Source organism: Liolophura sinensis, chromosome 8, assembly GCF_032854445.1.
Source record: "Liolophura sinensis isolate JHLJ2023 chromosome 8, CUHK_Ljap_v2, whole genome shotgun sequence".
In the NCBI taxonomy this organism is placed as follows: Eukaryota; Metazoa; Mollusca; class Polyplacophora; order Chitonida; family Chitonidae; genus Liolophura; species Liolophura sinensis.
In genome coordinates this window covers 23,440,959-23,455,425 of record NC_088302.1, presented here as the reverse complement: position 1 = coordinate 23,455,425, position 14,467 = coordinate 23,440,959, and the positions used below count along the sequence as shown (strand labels likewise).

General features: G+C 37.1%; 1 protein-coding gene across 1 annotated transcript in view; it reads left to right on the top strand.

The window, feature by feature from the left end:
• LOC135473112 (ATP-dependent (S)-NAD(P)H-hydrate dehydratase-like) overlaps positions 1-14,467 on the top strand; it is a 108,724-nt gene that overhangs the window by 25,418 nt on the left and 68,839 nt on the right. The window lies entirely within an intron of this gene.

Here is a 14,467-nt window from a genome sequence, read left to right as displayed (position 1 = left end):
GATGGGGTCTAGCCTGGCTATCAGACCCTCTGGAGAACCAAGGGGGACAGTGGAGACAATATTAGCGAGACATCCCAGTCCATCGATACACCAGAATCAAGCAGAAGCTGGGTTAAAAATAAAACCCAGAGCCTCCTAATACATTGTACGATTCAGGAAGTGTGGAATGTCTGAATGCAGACGAGGAAATGGCCTGTGAGTGGATCAAGTGTCTATTTAATGAGCATATTCAGCCATGATATACTGTACAATGTTGACTGTAAACAAAGAAGTATGGACTTCCTTTTGTTGTCTTGGTTTTCTTGGAGTCAGTTTTCAACACGTTGCCACTATGAACATCAACCTCTTTTCACGTTGCCACTATAAACATCAACCTCTTTTCATGTTGCCACTATAAACATCAACCTCTTTTGAAAGAAAGTGGATAAGAGTGTGGTTAGTGTCCCAGACAAGCAGTGTCACATGCTATCCAGAGACCAGGGGCCACTTACACAAAACTTCACGTCATATTTCTTGTACCTCTGCTTGCAAAGGACAAGACGAGAAAACTTACGCAAAAGTGATATGTGATGTTTTGTGAAAATGGGGCCTGGTCTTCATTTCACTAAAAGTTGTATGTCACAACTCCCGTTAAAACTTTCTACTTCGACCATTTCACTAACTACCTACAGGTATACCTAACTGTGCTGTGCTGGCTGGTAAAATGACTTCAGATTTATGGCATATAACTTATGGTGAAATGATGTCCTGTACCTCAAAACAATCAAAACTGGGACCACTTTCACCAAACTTTGTATTAAAGTCACATTTCTTGTAACTTTTTTTCGTGAAAGATGTTGTCTTGGTTATAGTGCCATTGTCATTTATGAGAAAAGTTACGAAAAATTGGTTTATCAAGTTTTGTGAAAGTGGCCTCAGGGCGTGTATGGTTGATTTTTATTGCCATGCCAATGTGTACATACGTGTCTTTAACATGTTGCTGTGGATGTTACAATTAACATTAGTATCCAAGCATTAGATAGGTATAGATGTCATTTAGAAAGTGGATAAAGTAACAGTATTATCGTTAATGGGATTACACTTTCTGAATATAGCACAGATTCTAGTGTATATATTCAGAAAGTGTAATCCCTATTAACGATAATACTGTTATCCAAGCATTGCTTTGTGGAATAGGACTCTAAATATTTGGGTGGGGTAGGGGGTGGGGTGGCGTGGGGGTCGGGTGGCGTGGTGGGGTGGGCATGCTGGGGATGCTGGGGGTAACTTTTTATAACTGTACAGTATAATGTAAATGTGCTGTAGATGTAAATGAATCATCCTCCACTTGTTAAATCTTTGATGGGTTAAAGTGGCAAATCACTTGTATAGATCCCGCATCATGTGTGTTTGGTTGATGGTGTGTCCTAACTCATACATTGCTGACTGGGCTTGGACTTGCATGCAGATATACTGATTCCATATGCCTAGTTTTCTATTAAGTCTAAATTTTAAATTTTAATTTTATTATCTTTTTTTTTAACCTGAGAAGTTGAAATTGGATACGTTTGGCAAGTATTAAAGTTAATTTGTCACATTGGGTACAACTCTGTATCACATGCTACGCAATATGTTGAACTTGGAAACTTTGACAGAAACTTAAGTCAGATTTCAGATCAGGGAATTTGCTGCAAAGACCCAGAACATTTTGCTTATGTGTGTCAGGGTTTCCTTTTGTTTCTGAACTGATAAACTGAAGCCAAAGTAGAATTACTGGAAAATAATCCCACAGGCAAGTGTTGCTTGGCCAGGTCCCAGGCAATCTGGTGACAAAGAACTTATCGTTCATGTACTTATCTCTTAGCTCCTTGGCTGGATTAAGTGCAGAAAGAAAACTCCTGGTCACATCAGAGCCCTTTTGATCAACTCTACTGGTCTCTTGTGTGCGGATTTATATAATGACTGCTGGCAGCATATTTTTTTTTGACCTCCAAAAACCTAATTTTGTTTTTATACGATCTGTTTTATTCTTGTTAAAGGCAAATATCAAAACCATGCACTCTTCAGATCAGACTATACCACTATAACCCCAGTTTTGAAAAATCTCTTTTTAAATTCTTGTTGAACAGGGTATGCGGCATTTTGTGAAAAAGAACTAGTGGTGTTATTGTTTTAATTCATTACCCATGGAAGAGATCAGTAGTTGATGTGTTTTAAAGATACATTATGTATGTACTGGTATGTTGTGTGACCCTGAACATTCTGGAAAGTGTCTCCCTTGATGAAATGTCTTTTAGAACTTTCATAAAGATATTATGAACTGTAATATATGTATTGTATATTTCACATATATGTATATCTTATAAATTTGTACACGAAACGTGGGGGCATCTATCGCCCAGGGGGTTAGCAATCCAGCACTGCGCAATGACTGTGGTGCCTCTCCCCAATACGATCATTGTAAGAGTAAGTCCAGCTCATGCTGGCTTCCTCTCCAGCTGTAAGTGGGATGTTCTACCAGTAACCTGTGGATGGTCGTGGGTTTCCCCCGGCTCTGCCTAGTTTCCTCTTACCATAATGCTGGCCGCCGTCGTATAAGTGAAATATTCTTGAGTACGGTGTAAAACACCAATGAAATAAAAGAAATCAACTAAATACACAAAATGTGTGTAATTATAACATAATAAAGACATGTTCATACTATAAACAGTGTTTGTGATGTATATACACCATACGTACATATATTTGGACTGTACTTTAGGTATGAAGTCTGCTTTAGATGGCACAATGGATCATTAAAACATGCATGTAACATGCCATGATCATTTGATGCTGGCCCACCCGGCTCTCAGTGTCTATGACAGCACAAATGGGCATGGGTCTGTTACGTGAAAATATGGTATCGAAAAGAAAAAATATTGCCAATGTGCAGTCTCAAACTATGGCCCTTTCATGTTTCAAAAATGCATCACACAAAAAAGGAACAAGAAAAACATATACCATACCCAACATGAACAATAACAGTATGCCATCCTGCAATAGTGTGGCTTAATTGTCAAAGTCTGTTGTTGTTAGTTTGTTTAAGCTGTTCTGTGCCAGGGAACACAATGAAATCTGTGCAAATAAATTAAAAGACATAGTTAATATATATGGTTTATAAATAAATATTAATTTCAGTGTCAGACAAGAAAGAATGAAATGTTAACGTCATTGAAGAACATTTATGGCACATAGTGGTGTGAAAGTTTAGTAATGGTTGTGTTTTAAGATACCTTTATGTTCATTATGTTATGACTGTCAACATTTTTGATATTTGTGGCATTAAGGGTGTAACAGTTAACCATTAACTGCCCGTATTAGCTGGAAAATGATAAGCTGGAGTGAGATTATCAGCTTGTCATTAAGTACTCATATAAAAGTTAAAAAGACAGTTTGGGTGAGGGAGATGGTTTAATGCTATTAAATGCCAATATTAAAGTGAAAAAAATGAAATATGGATGAGGGTAAATGCCAGTAAATGCCATGTCATTAAATGGCAGCGTTAAAGTAACCAAAAAAAAAAATAATATGGATGAGGGTAATGGTTTAATGTCATTAAATGCCAATATTAAAGTAAAGAAAAAATGAAATTTGGGTGAGGGTAATGGTTTAATGACATTAAATGCCAGTATCAAATTAAAGCAAAAGAAGGAAATTTGGGGTGAGAGCAATTATTTAATGTCATTAAATGCCAATATTAAGGTAATAAAAAAAATGAATCTGGATGAGGATAATGGTTTAATGTCATTAAATGCCAGTATTAAAGTAAAAAAAAAAATGAAGTCTGGATGAGGTTAATGGTTTAATGTCATTAAATGCCAGTATTAAAGTAAAAAAAAAATGAAATCTGGATGAGGGCAATGGTTTAATGTCATTAAATGCCAGTATTAAAGTAAAAAAAAAAATGAAATTTGGGTGAGAGCAATTATTTAATGTCATTAAATGCCAATATTAAAGTAATAAAAAAAATGAAATCTGGATGAGGGCAATGGTTTAATGTCATTAAATGCCAGTATTAAAGTAAAAAAAAAAAATGAAATTTGGGTGAGAGCAATTATTTAATGTCATAAATGCCAGTATTAAAGTAAAAAAAAAATGAAATCTGGATGAGGGTAATGGTTTAATGTCATTAAATGCCAGTATTAAAGTAAAGAAAAAATGAAATTTGGGTGAGGATAATGGTTTAATGTCATTAAATGCCACTATTAAAGTAAAGAAAAAATGAAATTTGGGTGAGGGTAATGGTTTAATGGCATTAAATGCCAGTATTAAAGTAAAGAAAAAATGAAATCTGGATGAGGATAATGGTTTAATGTCATTAAATGCCAGTATTAAAGTAAAAAAAATGAAATCTGGATGAGGGTAATGGTTTAATGTTATTAAATGCCAATATTAAAGTAAAAAAAAAATGAAATATTGATGATGATAATGGTTTAATACATACATGCATACATACACACATACCAACATACACACATGCATACATATACACATGCATACATACACACATACATACACACACATGCATACATACACACATGCATACATACACACATACATATATACATATTTCTGTCATTGAGCTTTTCGTAGATCTACACATTACTAGAGACACTGGTCCCTCGAGAGCGCTTATTCCCAAATATGTGTACAACTTACCTTCACGGATCCTGGACCGCTTCGGTGGCCTAATGTTTAGAGCGCCCACCTAATGGTTCGAGTGCCCACCTAATGGTTAGAGCGCCCACCTAATGGTTAGAGCGCCCACCTAATGGTTAGACACGTATCACATGGGATTTCTCTATTCTCTATACTACGATTCCTCACAAAGATCTTGTTGATAGAATATCGTCGTTAATTGTCTCGGTATTTACTAAAACAGGTCACCGTTAAATTAACGTCAGAAGCATTAAGGCTTTTTTTTGTCCTACTCTTTATAAAGGTTACCACTCATGGGGTGTTACATTATTTATTGAATTACTTGAATTTCTCATTAATAACATCTGTGAAATTCAGAGATACCATTTACCAACAGTGCATAGGTATTCCAATGGGTAGCAATTGTGCGCCTCTTTTGGCAGACCTATACTTGTTTTCATATGAATACGACTATATGCAGAAATTACTTAAAAGTAATATATTTAAAGCTTGATCCTTTTCATTTACCAAGCGGTATATTGATGATCTACTGGCGTTAAATAACCTCCATATTGCTGAAGTGGTGAAGGAAATCTATCCGCCTTCATTGGATTTAAAGGAGACAACAGATAGTCCTGATGGTACATCTTATTTGGATCTATATCTGTACAAAGACGAACAAGGTCTCTTTTCACGCCGCCTTTACGACAAAAAGGGATAATTTCAATTTTGATATTGTAAATTATCCTTATTTAGACAGCAATATACCAAAGGGTCCTGCATATGGCATATACATATCTCGCCTTGTAGCATTTGTCAGATCTTGCGTTAATTGTGATGACTTTAATCTGCGTCACAAGTTGCTAGTTCAAAAACTAGACTTGACTAGTTTGTCAAGGATACTCCATCAAAGGCCTTCATTCTAAGTTTCTCAAATTTTACAATGAGTATAACACTCTTGTTGGCAGGTATGGACAGAGCGTTCAGAATCTATGGCAATCTGCATTGTGATCAACCACATAGACGGCACTGTTATCCCTATGTACATATCTATCACTTACATGGTATTTAACAACATAGGTGGCGCTAGTTGCCCAGTGTAACCGTCTATCTTTTATGTCATGTGTAACATCATAGATGGCGTCTCTTGTAGCATGAGATCTTTACGGGAAAGACGCAATCGTCCGTTACTTTTGAGTCACAATCTGATCGGTTAGGGTCTGTAACGCTCGTCATTTTCAAACTGTATCTAATACCGCTCAACCTGGGGCTAGGGGCCGTAAAGGCAGCCATGCTCATTACATCTGCATGATGCCTTTATGAACAGTTGCAATTTCGTAAGGCACTGTGAATGAGTTTCCATGTCGTTTAATTGTTATTTGACATGGAACCTCATTCACGGACTACGAATTTGAACTTTGATATGGAATTCACGCTTGGAATATTCATTGTCCTGCCCCGGCATCATTGAAAACTGATGACCGCTTCTCTCTTGTGTGTTACAGCTTTATTTCTTATTTGTATAATTTCTTACATACCTTTGTCTTTGGGAGTTAGTGTTAAACGTTGTTTTGGAAATGAATCTTGCGATTATCGACTTGGAACACCTTTACGGACTACGAATGGTATATGAATGTCGGACTTGACGCTTATATTTAAGTCGTGATATCTGGGATCAAACCCTAGTGGGGTCATACACTATAAAAATGTATATAGCTGCCTCACTTGGGGCTCAGCATCAATGGATTAGAAGAAGGAAACATGACTGGTGGTGGCTCGGTGTCAGTATAATGGGATTGGGTGGGGTATCTTTGGCATGATACTTTAGTGGAAGCAGCACTTGTGGCAGGACTCATCCTGCGTAAGAAGACACTGTATATGTGTACTCACACCTAATGCCCGTCATATGATTGAAATATTAAGTTAACATCAAACCGTAAGCATACATAGATACATATATTCCTACATAGATACATATATTCATACATATACATATTACACATGTACATATTACACATAGTACACATATTACACATTACACATATTACACATTACATATTACACATATTACACATTACATATTACACGTTACATATTAAACACATTACATATTAAACACATTACATATTAACACATTACACATATACATTATACATTACGCATGTACACATGTACACATTATGCAAATTACACATTACGCAAATTACACATTACGCACATTACACCTTACGCACATTACACATATTACACATGTACACAATGCACGTGTTACACAATGCACATCAGACACATTACACATGTACATATTACACATACTACAGATTACACATACTACATATTACACATACTACATATTACACATACTACACATTACATATTACACGTTAACACATATTACACGTTACACATATTACACATTACACATTAGATATTACACATTAGATATTACACATTACACACAGTACACATATACATATTACACATACATATAACACATACATATTACACATACATATTACACATATACATATTACACGTTACACACATTACACATTTACACCTCTACACTCTACACACATTACACATATACACATTACACATATGTACGTATTACACATTACCCATATACATATTACACGTATACATATAACGCACATACCAGTGATGATAGGTGTCATAAGTCATTTATTGGGTGGAATTATCCTTATTGACCTGGAGCTAAGCTGGTTCATCAGTTGACGTCATTTCTGAATATTTTCTAACCATTGACGTGAAAATAAAATATACATAAAGTAGACGAGATGTTAGGAATTATAAATTATATGTAAAAAATGAAACTATTTCCTCATTCTTTTACCATATCTTTCTTTCTTAAAACCATAGTCTTCATTTTATGACACTTTTTATATGTGTAGGTTTCCAGCACGAAGTGTACCATATTTGTGTACTAAAAAAAAAAAACCCCAAAACCAAAACAGAATGACGTGTACAATATTCCATTGGTTAAAGTGACCTCCCTATTGAATTCACACTCTGTATGGCCTAATTTCACGTGTTACAATCCTGGCCCTTTACACTTCAGGAAACCAATAACTTTTTTTGTTAACGTTGAAAACCTCTGTGTCAGTTGTCCAGATCAATACTGGTCTATTTTCACATTGTAATTATGAGTGGGTTCTGTTACAAGTCCCATTGCTTTAACGATTCCAATAACCTGCCACTTGATCCAGACACCTGTACCTATTTATCTGTGTGCAAAAGAAAAAAACACAGTTTTATGATCCTGAATATTAATGTGAAAAAATCTCTCTTCCAAGCTGACATTTCAAAATCTGAAAATGACAGAATGACATTCGTTATTGCTTTTTTTTCATTTTTTTTTTATAGTTTATAGTTCGCTACATATACGAGAGCTTCTCTGTTCCATGCTGAGAAGCATTTTCCAGCATCCACTCCACTGTCAATACTGTAAATCTTCATGCAAGCTTTTTTGCATGTTTGCAATGTGTTTATTCAAGCATAATCTGAAGGGCATTATTCTGTGTAGACTGATAAAATTATACTTTTTGTGAGGCCCTGAAACTGGCCAATCCACCAACGTTTTATCTCCAAAATCAAATTAAAATTGTGTATAAATTAAATTGAAAGTTGCTCTTTCATATGCGAAAAGGTTGAGGAATTAGGGTTACTCTACCCTAATTGTGACTAGTCGACGATCAAAACCTGCATTGTTCCAGTCCACAGTCAATTCCTGCATTATTCCAGTCCACAGTTCAATTCCTGCACTATTCCAGTCCACAGTCAGTTCCTGCACCATTCCAGTCCACAGTCAATTCCTGCACTATTCCAGTCCACAGTCAATTCCTGCACTATTTCCAGTCCACAGTCAGTTCCTGCACCATTCCAGTCCACAGTCAATGCCTGCTCTATTCAGTCCACAGTCAATTCCTGCTCTATTCCAGTCCACAGTCAATTCCTGCACTATTCCAGTCCACAGTCAATACCTGCACTATTCAAGTCCACAGTCAATTCCTGCACTATTCAAGTCCACTATCAATACCTGCACTATTCAAGTCCACTATCAAGACCTGCTCTATTCAAGTCCACAGTCAATTCCTGCACTATTCCAGTCCACAGTCAATACCTGCACTATTCCAGTCCACTGTCAATACCTGCACTATTCCAGTCCACTATCAATACCTGCACTATTCCAGTCCACAGTCAATTCCTGCACTATTCCAGTCCACAGTCAATTCCTGCACTATTCCAGTCCACAGTCAATTCCCGCACTATTCAAGTCCACTATCAATACCTGCACTATTCCAGTCCACTATCAAGGACCTGCACTATTCCAGTCCACAGTCAATTCCTGCACTATTCCAGTCTACAGTCAATTCCTGCACTATTCCAGTCACAGTCAATACCTGCACTATTCCAGTCCACTATCAATACCTGCACTATCCAGTCCACAGTCAATTCCTGCACTATTCCAGTCCACCATCAATACCTGCACTACTCCAGTCCCACAGTCAATACCTGCACTATTCCAGTCCACAGTCAATACCTGCACTATCCCATTGCAGTGACATGTGTGTATTTAACAACATTATTTGAGTCCTCTAATCTCTAATCAGTCAGTGCTGTGTCAATGTTTTTTTTTTCAAACCCAGACTTGGACAAGGAATTTGTGGATTCCCATTATTGCACTGTTTGTGTTGCCTTGATGATCATACTTTGGACAATAACGCTTCTGTGGCTGTCACATTAGCCATTTAACCTTTGACCAGGGAACACTTGTTTTCCATAGATATGGTGTGCGTGTGTACATTTCTGTGTGTGAGTTTGTCAGTAACTTGCCAAAGGGCATTCAACTCGGATCTCTGGCTAGAAGGCAGAACGTTACGTAGGGCTATCAGGTTTCCTCCGCTCAAAAAACTGATTGTTGTTGCGTATGTAAGATATTCTTAATCATGATGTTAAATTACAGTCACTTAACCAATCCTTGTAAGATGGTGCTTCGACGCGGATATTGCTGCAGCACCCTGCTGAAACGTGATCTTTAAGACACCAATGTCATGTGGAAAGGACTGCAGCAACCTGCGGATGGTTAAGTTTTCCTCAGGGCCCTCCAGGTTTCCTCCCACTGTAATGTTGGCCGTCTTCGTCTAAGTGAAATATTCTTGAGTACAATATAAAGCACAAATTAATTAAATAAATAAATCAAGACACCAAATTTGGTTTCCAGCCCAGTTTTCGCTGCATTGTTTCTTTTTGCATGTACGTGTTTGAACGATATTCAGCCAAAGCCATTTGGAATACTGCAAAAATTGTATTCATTACTTTAAAGGGACAGAGTATAGCCACCCTTTTCATCGTCTTTTCCAAGAAATTCATTGTGAGTTGTATCCTTGCCACTTAGACTGCTTCTTGACATTTAATGCCACCAGATATGAACTTTTCCTTCCTGTGCTTTTTCTTTTGCCAGCAAATCACAGCTAGCCTTTTAAAGGTGAAATTCTTGAAAATAAAGTAAGGTATCTAGTTCCATGTGAACAACACGTGGGAAGCAAAGGCAAAGCAAAAATGAGCTCAAAGGATTCTTGTGACATCCAAAAGAAAAGCAAAGAAATAGGATGCTTTTTGTATATGCTCTGCTAGTGTTTGGTGTGGGAAAAGCCTTCGTGAGTGGTTTGGCCTTCCGTCTTCCTTTTCTCTCTTTACCAATACATGAATCTCTCTTGCCAGCTACTGTCCATTACATGTAAGTGTTATGCTTTAACCCAATATTAGCTTAATATCTGTGATCAACCTTAAAAGCGCTTTACTATTATTCATGTATTGTCACAATTTATCACAAATATCATTTAATCGTATAAATAATTGCCCTTGATACAACTGTTTGTAAATCTGTCTCTAAAGTTGTTTGACATTAAAAGTCTGCTTACACCAGCTACATTCTACATGTCATTATAGCAATCCACAGATACCAGTGACCTCAGTTATTAGCCATTTTCTTATACGAACATGGTTATTGTGGATCGAATGCTACATAAAGAAGAAATAGCAGTTCAGTTTTCTTGAATTCACTGGTCGCCATTGGAAAGGTAACCGTGCTCATGCCACAATATCCCAAGCCCAAGAGAAAATTTGCTTGCCTCAGAAACATAACTACAAGTACAACGGCAAGATAAACTAGCAGACCTTTGTTTTGTAGTATCCTGCTCATGTTTTAATTTTGAATCCAGAACAAATTAATCTGATACACTCTTGAAGACTTGATTCCGTTTGTACCTTTATGCCAGGTGTGTGGAATGGAATAAAAAGCACCCTACCAGCTAAACAAAAAAATAAATAAATAAATGCAACAATAACAGTATTTTGTGTTACAAGCTCTCCAGCAACAGGGTTTCACTTTAATGGTGACCAATACTCAGCTGTGGCCCATAAGCAAGATATTCACAGTGCCATCTGGATATTGTCTAAGGGGAGATAGGATTTGGTTCATTACACAGTATTACAGCCCATTGGGTTTTACCACCGATTACTCAGTGATACAGCCCATTGGGTTTTGGGACCGATTACTCAGTGATACAGCCCATTGGGTTTTACCACCGATTACTCAGTGATACAACCCATTGGGTTTTACCACCGATTACTCAGTGATACAGCCCATTGGGTTTTACCACCGATTATTAAGTGATACAGCCCATTGGGTTTTACCACCGATCACTTAGTGATACAGCCCATTGGGTCATATAACTGAGTACTCAGTGATACATCCCATTGGGTTATACAACTGAGTACTCAGTGACACAGCCCATTGGGTTATACAACTACTTGTACTCAGTGATACATCCAATTGGGTTATGCAACTGAGTACTCAGTGGTACAGCCCATACATTTATTCTTCTGTCAAGTATCATGCTGTCTGGTGTATTTTCATCAAATCTTACTTCAAAGGGTAATTAATGTGACATTGAAAATGGAAACTAAAAAAAAAAAAATCCATACAAGCTAAGTGAAAATTACCAGTCAAAGAATTTTGAAAATACAAGCCTGTTTATTTTAATGAAATAGATTTTTATCACAGTTATGGAGTGTTGGCTCCAAAATGTGTTCACCTTTATGAATGACCTTGATGATTGATCTTGATAAATGACAACAGCAGTACATGTGTGTGCCTGCACAATACTGAGTGTGTATATAATATCTCATGCTGTGACACTGATGTGTATAAATGAATATACAACAGCAAAGTTATGAAAGCTTTATGAAAGCTCCTTACGCAAAGTTCCGTACATATGTATCCTTTCATGGTTAGACACTGATGTTAACATATATATATTTGCCTGTTTGACCATGTGTATCTGATGGCATGTATTAATCATGAGTGGAAATGAAGTTAAGCGGACAGTAAATCTGCGGCTAGTCTGTAAGACTGCATGACTTCCTGAAGACAATGGTCTGTGCCTGACAATATACTTACCATTCTTCCTGTTTGCCTCCTTTAATCAGTTATTCATTGTGCGCATATTAAAGTTTTGAGGGACGGCTTTATGAGTCCCTGCCTTGATTCATAACTCTCTAAAACTTCTTGCCAATGAGACACAAAGAGCCGAGGCCAGGGGGTCTCCGCGCAACCTGTCACTGTTTTTGCTCGTCAGTGCCGTGACGAAAACTCCCTTCGTCCATCTTCGATAAAGATCCAGCCACTTTGCCTGCGGTAGTTCCTGCGGAAATGGCCATAAATATTTAACTGTGTGTAATAGACAAGTCATTGATTGGGGGGAGGGAAAAAGCCAGCTAAGGCATATATCTACCACTTTGATCTGGTATTCTGTTTTTGCTTTTTAACTCGGGGAGGCTGCGCAGAGTCCTCTTGGTTATACATGTACATGCATGTACTATGTAAAACAGGTTAGCTTCCAGCATCAAAGTGAGGGCTTATTTTATTCCTGTTTTTTTCTCGGACGTGAGGGGTACAGGTTGTATCACAGATGTAACCTTTAGTAGCATTTCCAAACATGTTTGCACAGTGTTCAAGTTTACTAATTAGCAGCAATTTCTGTTTCTTTAGGGTTTAAAAGCTTTACTAGCAGTAATTTAGATTTCTTTATGGTTTATAGCATTATTGAATTCAGAAATCCAGCAGGTGAAATCTAGGCTCATTTGTAGGATAACAGAGGTTAAGAACGTTCATGTATATGAATATCTGAAGATATCATGGACATGATATATGGGTATGGATTCAGGCATATCACAGATAAAATGCCACAGTCCGCAGTTGCAAAGGCAAAAAAGGTGGGGTAATGAAAGGATTAGTATAAAATTTTAAAGATCATCCATGTTTACTTAAGTACTACAATGTCTGCCATTCCTCTGGGGCTTAAACTCTCAGTCATAATTCGCTTAATTAAACTTCAAAGGAGTTCTGCTAAAATTAAATTATGTCACACTGTGAAATGAAGGTACTGGAAATTCCATAGGGTATCCCACCTTATCGGGCGTAATCCTCTTAGAACTGTTCCATCATGACCTGCAGCAAGGGAAATTGAAAACAAAGTGGCTGCTGTCTTCAATCGGCCAGCTGTCTTCAAACTGTGATCATGGTGATAGCAATGAGAACCAAAATGCACTGTTTGTTTGTAAGCAATACAGCTTATTTGCTGAACTGAGTTCCAGTCCAGCTCATGCTGGTTTCCTCTCTGGCTGAAGGTGGGTAGGTCTGCCCTTCACCTATGGATGCTCGTGAGTTTCCATCAGGCAGAGCTCGGTTTCCTCTCTCCATAATGCTTGCTGCCGTTGTATAAATGAACTATTCTTGAGTACAGTGTAAATCACTAATCAGATAAATTAACAATAGATAAATATTTGCTTATTATAAGGCGACTCAGTCACATTTACTGCTTAAATATGGTAACTGACCTAAAATTTTGTCCTATAAAAGGATGCTTATTTTGCCTGATTTTAAGAGTTTTAATAACCTGAGAAAAGTGTTCTTAGGTGGTTTAGAAAAATGTAAGTTTTCAGCACATGAAGATAATATACGTGTATTATATAAAGCTTGTTTACTTCTAAACAAAAAAACTCTAATTGGGACACAATTTTTAGGTCACTTACCACCATATATTGCCATTAAGTTGAGCTGTCATGCAAGAGTTACAAGCCCAACTTTTCTGGCTCAAAAGTAATGTTTAAACTGAAGATTTCTCCCAAACCCATTCTACAACACAGACAAGAAACTAATAATTCAGGAGAGAAAAAGTTTGAAAAAATCTGTTCAAGGTAACATGTTTTCACAATTTTTCAGCCAACATCCTCCTCTACAAGGGTGGGTGTTATGTAGGTATGAGGTGGATGGAATAGTGGGAACTTCAACAATTCCTAACAACAGATCAAGACAAAAAAGATCTCATATTAATCAAACATGAGAGAGCCTGGATGCTGAAGAACAGAGCTAGTATCAGTGGGGTGTGATATCTTGTACCAGTCTCTGTCTGTTCTTTATTTCTGCTTTTGAAATGGCAATTTGTAGCATAGTACTGGTCTATTTTTCAGCTACATGTACAAATCTTCCACTACATTCTAAGGGACAATACTCCTGATCCGAATCATGATCAGTTAAAATTTAATGGATTTGGTCAATAATCCAAGGTTAACCTTTGTGCAAATTTTCATGCAAATTTTTCTGTGATTTAACTTGCAGATTGACGCAAACACAAACAGACAAATCTACTATGGCAAAAACATATCACATGCGTGGGCAGAGATAACGAGCAAACACATGCACTGATGTATCATGGTCGTATTA